Genomic DNA, 14,126 nt, shown 5'->3' on the forward strand with positions numbered 1-14,126 from the left:
TCTCTTTCTTTCTTTCTTTCTTTCTTTCTTTCTTTCTTAATTTCTTTCTTTCTTTCTTTCTTTCTTAATTTCTTTTTCTTTCTTTCTTTTTTAATTTCTTAATTTCTTTCTTTCTTTCTTTCTTTCTTTCTTTCTTTCTTTCTTTCTTTCTTTTGTATTTAGGGATTTTTAATTGTTTTCAGCAGGAGGTTTGGTCTGAAAAATCCTAGTCTGTCATTACCAGATATGGTATCCTCTTGATCTTGATTTTTTTTTTCCCCGCTTAGCCTCCTATTTGCTGTTTTTCCTTCAGCCTCCTTGTTAATGACCTTCACAAACATTCATATATTGAGCATATAATACATACCAAACGTGGCACAAAACAAAGTCCCTGCTTTCTTGAAACTAACGAGGTAGATTCTGGATTGTGGGCAAAGTTGTAGCACTATAAGATAGCATTTTCCAAACTGATAGGAATATTAGTGTCCTATCTAATCTTAATAAGGTAGCCATTGTCAAATAAGTCTGGGCACTAATGCCCAGGAAGTTATCTTCTCTCAGAGAGCTCAGTCATTATCTTACTTAAACTGGAAGCTTTATGTATAGAATGCCTTTTGATATTTTATAGCATACTAGTAATCCAAAGAACATGATTTATGAAATTCTAGAGTAGGATTCTGGAGTAGTAGTAAACATCTCTATATTATTATGTGTTGTCACAGAGCAGTTTCAGCTCCTGCTTTTCCCAGTCATGTCTAAGGGGAACATTTGCCGAGGGAGTAAACCAAGGCAGCTGTGCTCTACATTATAAATGACCTTCTCTTATTTGGCTGTAGGTGGTTGGAATGGTGTGGGTGCCCAAATCAGAGGCGCCAGTTATAGGTCAGCCACTGGCCAGCTGGGTGCACTAGCACAGAGAGTTTTGTCCAGATGGGAACCAGCCCAACCAGTCAGGTTCCCACAGATCTCATTGGCTGGTTAAAAAAATCTAACTCTTTGGGGCGCCTGGGTGGCTCAGTCGTTTAAGTGTCCAACTTCAGCTCAGGTCATGATCTCGCAGTTTGTGAGTTGGAGCCCCGCATCAGGCTCTGTGCTGACAGCTCAGAGGCTGGAGCCTGCTTCAGATTCTGTGTCTCCCTCTCTCTCTGCCCCTCCTCTGCTCGCTCTATCTCAAAAATAAATAAACATTAAAAAAATTTTTTTTTTAAATCTAACTTTTAATTTTCTGTCTGGATGTACTCAGGGTAGACAAGTAGAAGGGAGTGGTGGTTGCTGTAAGGAGACACACGATGATGTTGGATCACAGAACATAGAAAAAGTCAAAGATTTTGCAGTTAAGCAATGGAAAGAAGCAGAATTTGAGAAGGAGATAGGAGGGACCTGTAATGCACCAAGAATTAGCGAAAGGTATGACAAAGTGGTGGCCGTGGGGTTAAAAAAAATTTAGACTGTAGGAGTAGAGAGACCAGCTGGTGGCTGGAGGCAAATCAGATACCAAAAGCTGGCACCCAGGGAGTTGCTGAGTCACCACAATAGCAGGGGCACTAGAATGAGGACTCACCAACTCCTTCTGCTCCATCCCCTAGGGCAGCCTTGGGACCAGACCAGGTTCTCAGGTCCAGTGTCCTGGAGACCTACCCCCACGTGTGTTACTGGTTTTGTTGTTGGATTTCTGTGAGAATTCTTATTACTTCCCTTATCCTCACATTCATACTTAGAACCAGTCCTTGGCCCCCACCATGCACAATGACATTTGCCAACCTAAGTGAATGTCCGTACTCTGCAGCCAGAAGAGACTGATACCAGAAGAGTTGAATTCATATCAGAGTGCTACTTTTTTGATTAACAACTTGAGAATGTTTTCATGGCAGTGGAATACACACCATTGCTACCACTGCTTATTCCCTTCTCCTTTTGATTACATTTTAGAAACTTGTCTTTTGACCTCAGCTGTGTCAAAAGTGGTATTGTTGGATGGCATCGTGTAATCTACTTCTGTTGGTTGTCCTATACATAGTATCTCCATGTACCAAAAAATGCACATTACTTATTATTGGTATTCTTTTAGAAAGGTTTTTTTTTTTCCCCCCAATCCATTGTTACTTAGTACTGTTTGAGAAAATCAGGCTGGCTTTGTGGAGATCTCTCTCTCTGTATTATTCCTTTCCCCGTTGATTTGGTTCGCCAACCTCTCTCACCCCCGTCTTTGTGTGACTTTTTCCTCCCTCATTGTCCCCCCACCTTTTCTTAAAAAGTGTTTTTTTAATACTTCATTATTTATTTCTTATGTGTTTTACACATAATTCTCGGTTTATAATATGAAATTAGTTTGGTCTTTTTCAAGATTTGCTTCCTTTTTCAATAGCATTTTTTTTCCAACTAGGAAATGAATACATTTGAATGTAATGTTTTCGAAAATACAGAAAAGGAAAAAAATGAAATTATAATAAAAAAAACCCACCCAAGATAACCCCATTAGTATTCCCTATGCGTAATCTCTTTAGTAAATATATGTTTATATGTATATGTGTATGTTGAGGTAAATTTAGATGTATTGTTTTATGTCCATATTCGTTTAATATCATGAAGATTTCCAAAATTTTAAAAACTCCTGAGACATGGTTTTTAATGTCTTTTTGTTATTCCAGCATATGCAAGTAGCACAAGTTATTTAACAAATTCTCTATTAACTAAACAATACAGTTATTGCCAAATTTTTGCTAAAATAATGTTATGAGACCTATCTTTTGTATGTAAATCTATGTCCTTACCTGACTATTTTCTTGGAATAAATTTCTAATTGTGAAACCAATGGTCTAAAGGTATATAGTATGTCATTTGTCCTTTAATTTCGTTTGTGGGGTTTTTTTTGGTTAACCAAAGTTTAAAATTTTATATCATTAAGTATTTGGATTTCCTTTTGGTTTCTTTCTTCAGCATTTTGTTTAAATAGGCTTTCCCGTCTCTTTTTTGAGAGGTTATCCTTCTATTTACTTCATTAAAATTCTCACCCATTCCTTTTATAGGAACATTTGAGATGACTAAATTATAGACCCAGAAGCACAGTTTTCAAGTTTCAGAAAATTGGACTGTTAGCAGTATTTTAATTCCCGTCTACCTCCAAACAGAAGGAAAAAAGATGATTAATAATAAACCTATGGTTGAACATTTAGTATAATGATAGTTGATCTAGCCTTATGTACGGGAGTGGAAGGAGGATCTCCAAGTCAATCACAAACTTATAAACTAAGGTCTTTCGTGTGGGTTTCCTGTTGATAATAGCAGAAAAGAGGAGGAACAGTATAAGTTTTGTTTTTCATTGTCTGCTTAAAGGAAGCATATTGATTTTTTTTTTTTTTTTTGAGAGAGAGAAGTCTTGGCAGTAAAGTCAAAGAGGAGTTTTTTTGTGTGGGTCTTTATATGACAGATACCATTTTTTAGAATATGGAATAATACAGGCCATTTATTTTATAAATTCTTTTTTTTTAAGTTTATTTCTCTGTTTTTAGTAATTTCTACACCCAGCGTGGGACTCCAACTCATAACCCGAAGCCAAGAGTCACATGCTTTCTGACTGAGCCAGCCAGATGCCCCATTTTATAAATTCTTAATAAAAGTTGACGGTGTAATATTAAGTTGTAATTCCAGTAAAGTATATCTGTAGGAAGTCAAAATAATGCAGACCACATATTGAAGTAATTTGATCAGGTACAGAGCATAGAAAATCTTTGTGGATGGTTTGATATTCCTTAAACTAGGTGTTTGAACATAATAATCAAGATTTCTAAAAATCAGATTTTGACATACATATTTGTGATTTCTACTTAGAAATTGTGGAGTGGTTCATCCACATTAGATCCAAGTATTTAGCTGGAAAATTTGACATAGGGGAAAATTAGAGTATTATTATTTGACAGGGTGGAGAATATGAGAATTAACTGTACTTTAAGCTGCTTGATTCATCTTTGAAACTATTTAAATTTATTTTTCTCTATTTGTAAAAAGAACCCCCATTTTAAGCTATATTTATGGGAAGTAAATATTCCCTTAACTCTGTAGGAAGGTTTTTTTGGGGGGAGACAGGGGCTGGGGGGAGTTTGTATTGACAGAACAGTATGGCTTTTATTAGGTATTTTTTCAGCTAGCACTGACTTGTCGTGTTTAAATTGAGCATTAAATCAGCACTTGACTGAAACATGACTAGCTGTGGGTAATGAGACTATTTAGACAGCTCTGTACGTTGGATGTTAGGATTACACTTTAATCGGACAATAGTGTGATCAGGAATCAGAACTGTAACTGCTGTGCTGCTGCTAGATCTTAGATAATGTGACTCTATTTGTGGAATGCTATGCTTTTTTTTTTTTTAATTCTAACATTAAAAAAAAAATCAATAGCCCTTTGAGGTTAGTTAATTCAGTTGCTTGTGGAAGAAAGACTACCTGGGTTGGCTAGAGACAGAGGGTTGCTTATCCTCTTCAACATCTCCCATGAAAGACTCCTCACAGATCTCTTCTGGTTGTTTATTTACATTTTTAACTATTTGCAATATTAATTTTTTTCCTAAGAGTTTCGAAGGAATTCTCCTTTTTAGAGAGAGATTCCTTATACACATAAAAGCAACCATTTGGTCACGTTTTTTCTCCAAGTGTTACAATTTCAGGTATGTTAGTTACCTTTGTATTCCTAAGTTCTGATACTGAGAACTATTGTTTGTTGCTCCTTTGGTGCATAGTCCTTAAAGTATGGAGGAAGTAACTAGATATAGAGTATCTAGACTTTGTTCTTAACTGCTTAAAATCCTGGAATCAATACTATGGAAGATGTTCAGAGGGCAGGGAGTGGAGGAAGATAGGCTAGGTAGCTGTTACAACTCAGACGTGCAAATGATGCTGAAGCCTGAACCTGGAAGAGGGGCAGTGAGATAGAACAGACAGACCTGTCACGGCTATGGGCTGGACTGTAGACCACATTCTTACGGTTCATTGCTCCCTAGGGAAGCACAAAGGCAGTGGTAACTCTAGCATATTTTCCCCCTTCCATTTTAATCTCATCCTCTGGAGCATATAGAAGTTAGGACTTTGGTTAAAGGAATTATTTAACAGAAATATGAGTCTGTTTTCTTGCCCTTTAAGGTCATTTTCTTTGTTGCAAGTCATTTAATTTCTGTTTCCACTGTTTGTTGTTAGTATATAGATATATTTGTACTTAGCATATAGATAATATGATTTGATTTGTGTGTTTATCTTGTATCCTGTGACCCTGCTGGAAGGACCATCCTTCCTTCCTTCCTTCTTTGCTTCTTTGCTTCCTTGCTTCCTTCCTTCCTTCCTTAAGATTCCTTAGGTTTTCTATATGGACAATCATGTCATCTGAGAATGGACAGTTTTATTTCTTCCTTTCCAATTAGTATGCATTTATTTCTTCTTCTAGCCATATTGTGCTGGCTGTCGCTTTTCTTTTCACCCTAAGCTCTTGCTCTGGCCACCAGTGATTAGAAATCACAGTTGTTAGAGTGACTTCTGCCTGGAATGCTTGTCTGGGTTGGTGCTTTCCTGTGCAAAGATTTTTAATTACTGACTTAAAGTCTTTAAGGGTTATGGGCTATTGATTTTTTAAATTTCTTCTTGAGTCAGCTTAGGAAATTTATATTTTTTCAAAGAATCTAGCCATTTCTTCTTTTTAAACTTATTGGCTTAAAGTTTTTCGTAATGGCCTTGTACCCCATAAATCTTTATTTTATATCTCTGTTTGTTCCCCTTATGTCTTAACAGTATTCATCCCTGTAGTTTGTGACCCTAGACTATTGTGCTTTCTAAGGGTTTTGGTCTTCTCTTGATTGGTCCGTGTGTGGGCACACTAACCCCGGGCCCCGTTTCTAACTTGGAGTTTCTAACTGCTATATACTTGGTAAACAGAGAATAAAGTTTGTTTAAAATGCGGGTCAGCTTAGAGTAAATATGCATCGAGCAAGTATTCTCATCTGAGAATGTGAACTTTCAGTGTAATGTCTTCCACATGAAGGATCAGTAAATGTTAAAATGAGTATATTTTTAATCATCTTTTCAGCTTACTTGTTTCTCAGCTTTTGATAGATAAGGTTTTATTTCTGTTCTTTTAACAAGTTAAAAATTTTTTAATTGTCCTCTTTTTTTTTTAATATATGTTGTGTGGTAATAGATAACACAAAACTGGGGTGTATTACTTGGAGTTCCTAGTCTGTAATTTTGGTCAAAGTGTTATTAGTTTTTCCTAAGTGTTTAAATGGTATCCTCATTTGCCTTTACTTCTTCCAAGATCCCTCCCAAATATTCTAAAGAATAGACTGATTTCAAGATGTTTAAATTTTCTTCTTTCTTTTTTTTTTTTTAATTTTTTTTCAACGTTTATTTATTTTTGGGACAGAGAGAGACAGAGCATGAACGGGGGAGGGGCAGAGAGAGAGGGAGACACAGAATCGGAAACAGGCTCCAGTCTCCGAGCCATCAGCCCAGAGCCTGACGCGGGGCTCGAACTCCCGGACCGCGAGATCGTGACCTGGCTGAAGTCGGACGCTTAACCGACTGCGCCACCCAGGCGCCCCAAATTTTCTTCTTTCTTAAGCTGGTAGAGAATCTAGATCAAAAAAGGAAAGTTGTCCTAATTATGTTTGTTTTCTTTCTTAGATTCATTACAAGCTATCAAATTATTTGAAGACCCTTAGTTTTCTTCAGGCCTAAAATTTGGCATAGAAGAGAGTAGTGCCCTTTAGTTTATACGAGGAGGATACATGTATTCTCAGTAGTTTTAGACAAAAAGTAAAAGGGTAAAAAAAGTATTGTTATAAAAAAAAAATCATCTTATTTTAGTCCTTAGAGTCTTTGTATTTCTTGTGATACTAAACTGCTGGGGTTATAAAATGGTTACCCTTCCTGGAGAAGGAAATGGTCCAGATTACAGTTACTCATTTACCATTAGTAACTGAATATTCTTTGTGAATTATTAGCACCATCACAAGGAGCTCATTGTTAAGCACTTTCCCAAATCAGAGATTCTTTTCTGGATTAAGACTAGCCAGCCTAGTAACTTGCTCTGCCAAATTCTTCAGCAGAGAGTTGTTTTGCTTTGTTGGTGTTTGTTTGTTTGTTTGTTTGTAGCTGCCTTTTGGTGTTAAGGGAGATGGGGGGACAGGGGTGTTGATGTCACGTGTCTGTATGCATGTAGAGGCAGTATCTACAGTACTGATCACACACTGTTACAGCGCTTAGGGCAGGTGCCTGATTTGCCTAACTGAAGCGGCCTCCCTTGAGGCAAGAGATGAAGGAAAGACTAACTCACCAGTTACCTCTCCCTAGACATAAAACAGCTTTGCTTTATGCTACTGTCACCAACATGTACCTTCTCCTGCTTTGGATTGGTTGTAAAACAAAAGCTACCATTTTTGAGCCCCTGCGATCTACTCAGCTGTACTTACCTTGTATCATGTTATCCTCTTAAAAACCCTTGTAAGAGAGGGCTAATTGTTCCTATTTTTAGATGGAAAGGCTGAGAGTTAGATTTCACACAGCTAGCAGAGTGCTTGAATTTGATTTTCGGGCTCTCTGAAGCTAAAGCATATGTTCGTTGTGTTCCACCATGGTCTGCCAGTAATGCTGGCCAGATAAGAAACGTTTCAGTGAATGGTATATTTGTTAGCTTATTACATAAGATACTTTATCCATGGAAAATGAAGTGTAACTTATTAGGATTTTATGCTCCTCTAGTATGCAGTATCTGTATGGTAATATTGTGGCACTGTTTTATAGATTAACAAGGAATATTAGAGCAAAAAATAAATGAATGAGGACTATGTTTCTGGGCCTTGCCCAGTACTGTGCAGATTAACTATGTTCAGTTTAGGCTGTAGATGAACTATAGCTTCAACTGCTTTGGAACATTGAAATCCCTGTAGTGTTTCCCAGGAAATAATATAGAAGTTGAAATGGTTAATAGAATTTACAGTCTGACAGATACTGTACATTGACAGATACTGACATTTTGCCATGACCCAGAACTGAATGGGAGAATTATTTAAAAGTTAAAACGTTATGCTAGATAGTACTGGTAGCATTTTTGAAGCCTCCTGTCTTTTGAGTGTCTCACATGTGAAAGGCTTTAATAGATGTGGTTTCTGATTCTCATATCCAACCCAGGAGGTAGGTGTTGTTATCCTCATTTTACCAAGAGGGACATTTAAGTTCAGAAATTCATCCAAGTATGAATACATCCAAGTTCACAGCATTCTAAAGTGGTAAAGCTGGACTTGAACCTTGTATCCTGCTCCACTTCCTCATAGACTGTCTCATGCCTGTGCCCTTTACATTATGCTGCTGGAAGCAAAGGGCAGGCAGCATCTCTGCAAGTGATTTGGGTTTAAGAATGGGATTTTGATGGCCTGTAGCACCCTCCTACACACTGGAAGTTAGAATTGTGTGAGTAAAATTTGAGAAACGGAGATACAAATTTTATTTACTTGTTTTTTTATTAGAAATAGCCCTTCAAGGCGCCTGGGTGGCTCAGTTGGTTAAGCGTCCGACTTCAGCTCAGGTCATGATGTCACAGTTCATGAGTTTGAGCCCCGCGTCGGCTCTGTGCTGACAGCTCAGAGCCTGGAGCCTGCTTCAGTTTCTGTGTCTCCCTCTCTCTCTGCCCCTCCCCTGCTTGTGCTCTGTCTCTCTGTCTCTGTCTCTGTCTCTGTCTCTCTGTCTCTCACTCTTAAAAATAAACATTGAGGGGCGCCTGGGTGGCGCAGTCGGTTAAGCGTCCGACTTCAGCCAGGTCATGATCTCGCGGTCCGTGAGTTCGAGCCCCGTGTCGGGCTCTGGGCTGATGGCTCAGAGCCTGGAGCCTGTTTCCGATTCTGTGTCTCCCTCTCTCTCTGCCCCTCCCCCGTTCATGCTCTGTCTCTCTCTGTCCCAAAAATAAATAAAAAACGTTGAAAAAAATTAAAAAAAATAAAATAAAATAAAATAAACATTGAAAAAATTAAAAAAAAAAAAAGAAAGAAATAGCCCTTCAGTTACCTTTTTGGAGAAAGTATTAATGCAGTCTAACACTGTGACTTGACTCTTAATTTGATGTCCCCTTTTTCTTCTTTTTTTAAATGGGCTACTGTATTTCTCTTAATATGCAGGTAGAAATGTAAGAACTTCTTAAATTTCATCCCTTGAAATTAGGCATGTGGTTTCAAACATATTCTTTTTTTTTTTTTTAATTTTTTTTTTCAACATTTATTTATTTTTGGGACAGAGAGAGACAGAGCATGAACCGGGGAGGGGCAGAGAGAGAGGGAGACACAGAATCGGAAACAGGCTCCAGGCTCCGAGCCATCAGCCCAGAGCCCAACGTGGGGCTCGAACTCACGGACCGCGAGATCGTGACCTGGCTGAAGTCGGACGCTTAACCGACTGCGCCACCCAGGCGCCCTTCAAACATATTCTTAACTGACTATTGCTAGTATTCTAGAAAAGTAGAACCTATCTACATGGATCCATTAGTTTTAATAATGTCAGAACATTTCTGAGTGCCACACAAGCCTATACAAAGGGTTAGGACTTTCATAGTAGATAGGCATACATATTTCTTTTGTAAATGAAGTTATACAAATAATGAAACAATGACAAAAGAAACATATGTGAACTATAAAAAATATATAGTTTTCTTATATAAAACATCAGTTTTCTTGTTACTTCCATTTTACCCCACCACCACATTTGTACCATGAAGCCTGGGGAGAAACATGGATGCTTTAGAACATGTAAAACATTCACAGTAAGCCTGTGAATACACCTTTTACTCGGCATTCTTTTGGTCAGATTATTGTTTCACTCATTTCAATTAAAATGGAACAAGCGGTAGTTTTCTTTTCAGTATGTATGTGTTAGCTTTGTCAACTTTTTTTAAAAAATATTTTTAATGTTTATTTTTGAGAGAGAGAGAGAGAGAGGAAGGGAGGGAGCGAGGAGGGGCAAAGAGAGAGGGAGACACAGAATCGGAAGCAGGCTCCAGGCTCTGAGCTGTCAGCACAGAGCCCAACATGGGGCTCGAACTCACGAACTGTGAAATCATGACCCAAGCCGAAGTCGGAGGCTTAACTGACTGAGCCACCCAGGCGCCCCCGTGGCTTTGTCAACTTTTAATATCAGTTCCACCCTTGTTCTGTAATAGTTGAAGAAATATAGAAATGATATATTCCTATAGGTCTTAAAGAGCTTTGTCATGACACTACCTGGATTTAGAGTTGTTAGTGTACAGTTCTAAGCTGTATTCAAGAAGAGCTAGAAAACCTGAACAGACTGATAATAATGGAAGAAACTTACATCCAGGATATTACTAATCTCTCTGTTGTATTCATTTCTGCATCTATAAAGTTGAGATCATTTTTTCTCGCGGGGTTGTTGGGAGAAGCAAAATTTTTATATCAGTGCCTGGCACATGGTTAGCATTCAGTAATGGAAATCATCCTCAGCCATCCTTGTCACCACTGTTCTTTTGCTCAGCTTGCTAGACGTTTGTTTGTTTGATGTTTTATTGCTTACTTCAAAGACTCTTGGATTTATTTGTTGGTTTAAAAAACATAGCTGCTAGACATTTTTCTCTTTTACTAATCTGATCCCATCTCTGACATAGCTAATTAAATAAAAATACATTTTTCAAGAAATGAGAAGGGCTATAGCCACCAACATGAAGGAGATTTTTTTAATTATTAAAGAATCTTATGTATAGCTTCTTGTATAAAAGAGAACATATACTAACATAACCAGTGGTTATCTCTGAGTGGTGGAATTTCAGGTGAAGTTAGACTTGTTTTGGTATGTTTATATAGTGCTTTAATTCTTCCTTAATATGTATATGTTTCATTTTTATAAGAAATAGTTCCCAATTTTTTTGCTGTTATGCTCTAGGAACCATCCATATACCTTTATCATTACAAATTTAAGATTATCCTCTTAAGGTATTGTTTCCCTAAGTTGTTCCATAGAATGTCCATTAGTTTTAGTAAATATAATATCAAAGGTGTTATAATGTGTTATATCAGAGGTGGCCAAGTATGTCCCTTAGGGCAGATCTGGTTTGCCACTTGTTTTTGTACAACCCTTGAGGGTAATGATAAATTTTACATTCTTAAGTGCTTGAAAAAGAAATCAGAAGAAAAAGAATTTTGTCGCAAGTGGAAATGATGTGAAATTTGAATTTCATTGACCACAAATAAAGTTTTATTGACATGCAGTCGTACTTACTCATTTACTTATTTTCTGTGGCTATGTTCAGGCTATAATGGCAGAGTTCAGTAGTTGCCACAGAGAATGTATGGGCTGGAAAACCTAAAATACTTATTATATGGCCCTTTACAGAAAAAGTTTTGTCGACACCTGTACTACATTGGAGAAATCTGTTTAGAGTTTTGTTCTGGTTGTTGGTTTTTGTGTTTTTTTGTTTCTGTTTTTGTTTTTTAACTCTGCCTGCTTTAGGGTAACCATCTAGTTTAAAATCTATAATTTCCAAATTAAAAGTAAGAGCATTTTGATAAATATCCCCAAATTTCCATGCAGAAAAAAATCTCTAATATATGAATATGTTGTTTTCTTAATGGTCTATAATTTTCAGTTTTGGATTCCTCTTTTACTTAGGAGTTATATTTTCCTAGTGGTTTTTTTGTTTGTTTAATATCTGGTTATTAATTCCCATTGTGGCCAAAATGTGGCCTGTATAATTTAAAATTTTTCCTGTTATACAATGTATCATGCACAGGAAAGAGTGAATAAAATGTAAGTGCAATCTGAAGAACAGTTAATAAATAAAACCATGTACTCATCACCCAGTCTAAGAAATAGAAATTACCAGTGTTTTATTTATTTATCTGTTTGTTTTCTTTTTAAATTTTGTAATGTTTATTTTTGCGAGAGAGAGACAGAGCACAAGCAGGGGAGGGGCATAGAGAGAGGGAGACACAGGATCTGAAGCAGGCTTCAGGCTCTGAGCTGTCAGCACAGAGTCCAACGTGGGACTGGAACTCACAAATTGCGAGATCGTGACCTGAGCTGAAGTCAGATGCTTAACCAACTGAGCTACCCAGGCGCCCCATGTTCGTTTATTATGTAAAGTAGTCTCCACGCCCAATGTGGAGTTTTGAGCTCACAATCCTGAAATCAAGATTTGCATGCTTTACTGCCTAAGCCAACCAGCACCCCCCAACCATGTTAGCTCCCTAAGTGCCTCTTTCTAATTCTGTATCCTTCCCCTCAATAGGGAGCCATTTCCCTGGTTTTTACATTTTTATTATATATCTAGGTATGCCTAAACAATATATTTTGGGGTTTGCCTGTTTAAAAGGTAAATTGATTCATCATGTAGGTATCATCTATATCCTTTCTTTCTCTAAGCATTATGTTTTTGAGATTCACATATAGATGCAAACAACCGTAGTTTATCATGCCTGCTATACGTATAGTAATGCATTATATGAACGTACATTTATGGACCAATGAAGCTTCACTTAGATATCTCAATAACTGTCTCAACTACAGCATTTCCTAACTTAAAGTTACTACTCTCTCCAACCCTCAGTTACCAAACTGTTCTGTCTGTTGTGTTTCCTGTTTCTGTCATGGCATCTCTATACTCCCAATTCCCCAAGCCAGAAACTTGGCAGTTATTTTTGAGATCTGCCTCTTTTTCCATTCCTCATTTCCAATCAGTCATTACTCCTATAGATTTGACTTCTCAACATTTCATATTCATGTTTACCATCACCATCCTAGTTGAGCTCCTACTTGTCTGCTGCTGCAGTAGTCTTCAGTGCAGTATTAGCATTCTGTCTTATTCTCATTTCATTGATTCCAAAGTTCACCAGCCTCACCTATACACTCGTCCTTTCACTTGCCAGTCTCTGCTCATTTAGCCATTACACAGGCCATGCTCACTCCTGCTTTGGGACTTTTGCAAATGCTGTTCCCTCTGCCTGTAGAACAGTCCTGATTCATCTGTCAGGACAAAATTTTGAACTAGCACCTCCTCAGAGAGAAGTTGTCTTTGCTCACCATCACCATAAACTAGGTCATGTCTCTACTCTTAGGGCTTTGTACTACACCCTCTTGGCACTACTATAAATTTTAATTAAATGGTTATTGAGGAAGACCTCTTATCTGATTCACTTAGGACCAGTGGCCTACAAAGTGTAATAAAGGAAGAAGTCATAAGAAGGGATACATACCTTAAATATTTTACTCTAATTTCAAGAATAAGACTGCATGTTCATTTGCCAGATTTTTTTATTAAGGGCCAAGATCTTTTCTTTGAGAGTAGGTTCACTAGTTGCAATTCCATATTGCTTATCTTGTAGAAACCATATCCTGTATGTATCATCTAAGATTTCCAGTTTGGGTTTTTTAGGTAGAACAAGAATTCAGACTCTGATCATGCATTCTGACTTTAGAATTCCTTGTAGATCTTTGCAATATTTTTTCTGATTTTCTTTCTTTTACTATTTTCTTACACCTATTTCAACAGTGGTATCTCCCTTTTATTATTTCAGAGTCCTTCAACTCAGTCTTCCCCATTCCTCCACATTTCAGTAGGTTAATTAACAATTAAATCACACTGTTACAATAATAGGTATAAATAACATGGACAGTGTTGGAAGCTAACATAACTAACTCTGTAAAAGTATAACTCAACTGGTGGGAACAGAAGTATCTGGATGTACTAGATCATTGGACCTCACATTTAAAAAACATTTTTTTTTAATTTATTTATTTTGAAAGAGAGTGAGCAGGGGAGGGGCAGAGAGAGAGGATGAGAAAAGATCCCAAGCAGGCTCTGCACTGTCAGCACGAAGCCTGATGTGGGGCTCGAACTCACGAACCGTGAGATCATGACCTGAGCCGAAATCAAGAGTCATAACGTTTAACTGACTGAACCACCCAGGCGCCCCTGGGCCTCACAGTTTTCGAGTGCACGTGTACATGGTCTACTGTATTAATATATTATGTGTGTTGTAAAAGTGTAAAGTATATAAGATTGAATTATATGACCATTTATTACCCACAAAACATGATATTAAATACCAGTATAAAAGATAAACAGGCATCCAGTTAGATAACACAGACCATGTCACAAGAGAGTGTATA

At 37.4% G+C, this 14,126-nt stretch overlaps 1 protein-coding gene across 6 annotated transcripts in view; it reads left to right on the top strand.

The window, feature by feature from the left end:
- SOCS5 (suppressor of cytokine signaling 5) overlaps positions 1-14,126 on the top strand; it is a 67,115-nt gene that overhangs the window by 40,857 nt on the left and 12,132 nt on the right. The window contains exon 1 of one of the 6 annotated variants that reach the window (XM_047853273.1): positions 1,310-1,386. The exons of the other annotated variants lie outside the window; for them this stretch is intronic. The gene's annotated coding sequence lies outside the window, so the exon portion shown is untranslated. Of the gene's footprint in view, positions 1-1,309; positions 1,387-14,126 lie in introns of those variants that run through there. 6 annotated transcript variants of the gene reach the window in all.

This window comes from Prionailurus viverrinus, chromosome A3 (assembly GCF_022837055.1).
Source record: "Prionailurus viverrinus isolate Anna chromosome A3, UM_Priviv_1.0, whole genome shotgun sequence".
NCBI classification, from domain to species: Eukaryota; Metazoa; Chordata; class Mammalia; order Carnivora; family Felidae; genus Prionailurus; species Prionailurus viverrinus.